General features: G+C 50.6%; 1 long non-coding RNA gene across 1 annotated transcript; it reads left to right on the forward strand.

Moving 5' to 3' along the window:
• Positions 1-1238, forward strand: LOC124245690 (uncharacterized). Its single transcript, XR_006890305.1, has 3 exons — positions 1-112; positions 521-592; positions 1212-1238. It is a non-coding gene; the product is annotated as an uncharacterized LOC124245690 (long non-coding RNA).
• The last annotated feature ends 687 nt before the right edge of the window (positions 1239-1925 follow it).

Raw genomic sequence — 1925 nt, forward strand, 5'->3', positions numbered from 1 at the left:
CGTCACGTGACCAGGAGTCGACGTGTGCAGAAGTCCTTATAGTCCAGGGCCTGTTTCCCTGTAGCAGCTCCTTATAGCTGGAGAAGGAGAAAAGTGCCCCGTATCCTTTCAGGTCAGTACAAAGGTGGGCGCTGCCTTGGGGACCCTGGGGTCTAGGAATCAGAAAGCAGAAACCAAGGGAGGCACTGCTTCCCCAACACTACAGTTCTGCCGAACTCCCATTTTTGTGCAGGAAATTTTGGGTTGTTTAGTGGGAGGGGGGTAGGGGTAGAAAGGGAGAAGGTAGCCGATTGAGGGTCCCGAGAGAGAAACAGAAACAATTTGGAAAGAACTTGCGTCTCCCGCTCCCTGCTTGCAGGGAACCAGTGGGCACTGGGGAGGGAGGGAGGGTGGGGTTGCCTTAAAAGGAGGGAGAGGATGAGGACGTGGGGAAACTTTAGACGAACAAGGCCTAGAATCGTGAAAGGGACCCGTGATTCAGGTACTGGCCTGCTCACCAAGCACTCCTGTCGGTCTGCAGGACTCTTGGTCTTTTGGGCGCGACACAAATCGAGTGAGGGAAGAGGGGGGAAAATCCCCTGGATCCCTGCAGGTCAGTGTAAGGGTGCAATTGCCTCAGGCCCTTGGGGTGGGGGTAGGGGTGGGGGTGGGAGTTTGGATGACACCAAAGTACATCCGGGGGTCGCCGCAGCCTCTCCCCATCGGGATTAAGCGCCAGAGGCCTGTGCAGAGCCTGCAGCGGAAATGGGGCGGGGGCGGGGGCGGGGGAGGCTGGAGAGACGTGGAAGGGGGAGGGGAGGGGAGGCCAGAGACTGGACCAGCCGGTCTCAGGTGAGAGGCAGGAGGTTGGGATGGCTTGGGAAAGCCCGAAAGGGCGGGAGTGTTGGACACCAGCGGCGAGGGAGGGGTTAATTGCTTCCGCGCTGCTCCCATTTCTGTGCTAGGAGAGGCCTGTAGCAGGGCCTGCTGGGAAATGGTGGGCTGGAGCCGGAGGAGAGAAGATGGAGCTGGAACGAGAGGGGGAGGGAAGGGAGGTGGAGGAAGGGGTGGAGTCAGGGGAGTTCTGAGCCTGAGGATCTAGCCTTTTTCTACTTGGAAAACTTTGACAATTAGTGACCTGAATGAGGAAAGACCAGTCTCTGTGGGAACCTATACTCTGGCTGCTGGTCTGTTTGCCTGGCATCTAGTCGTTTTGTTTCCTTGTTTTCTAGGATTAATTTATTCAAAAAGGAAATAATAGAAAAAGAATCAACATGCAAAAGTCTTGTGAAGAAAATGAAGGAAAACCACAGAACATGCCAAAGGCTGAGGAAGACCGCCCTTCGGAAGATGTACCACAGGAGGCAGAAGGAAATCCTCAACCTTCCGAAGAAGGTGTAAGCCAGGAGGCAGAAGGAAACCTTAGAGGAGGGCTGATTCAACCTGGCCAGGGATTTAAAGAGGACACTCCCGTTAGGCATTTGGACCCTGAAGAAATGATTAGAGGAGTAGATGAGTTGGAAAGGCTTAGGGAAGAGATAAGAAGAGTAAGAAACAAGTTTGTGATGATGCATTGGAAGCAAAGACATTCACGCAGCCGTCCTTATCCTGTGTGCTTTAGGCCTTGAATTCTTTTTTTGTCTGATATTAAAATCTGGCCCCTGCTTTCTTTCTGTTAGCATTTTCTGATGTATCTTTGACCTTCATTTTACTTTTAATCATCTGGTGGAATTTTGTTTTAGGTAGTTTCTTTGTTACCAGCACCTCACTGGATTTTGTATTTTAAACCATTCTCTAGGTCTGTTTTTCAATTGGGAAGTTTCACATATATGCATGAAAATATGTTCATTCCATATTGTAAAGTAAAACATAACAGGTTACAAAGCAGCATATTTAGTATCAGCTCACATATGTAGGATAAAAATCCCAAATTGTGTGTGTGTGCG

Source organism: Equus quagga, chromosome 10 (assembly GCF_021613505.1).
Source record: "Equus quagga isolate Etosha38 chromosome 10, UCLA_HA_Equagga_1.0, whole genome shotgun sequence".
Lineage (NCBI taxonomy): Eukaryota > Metazoa > Chordata > Mammalia > Perissodactyla > Equidae > Equus > Equus quagga.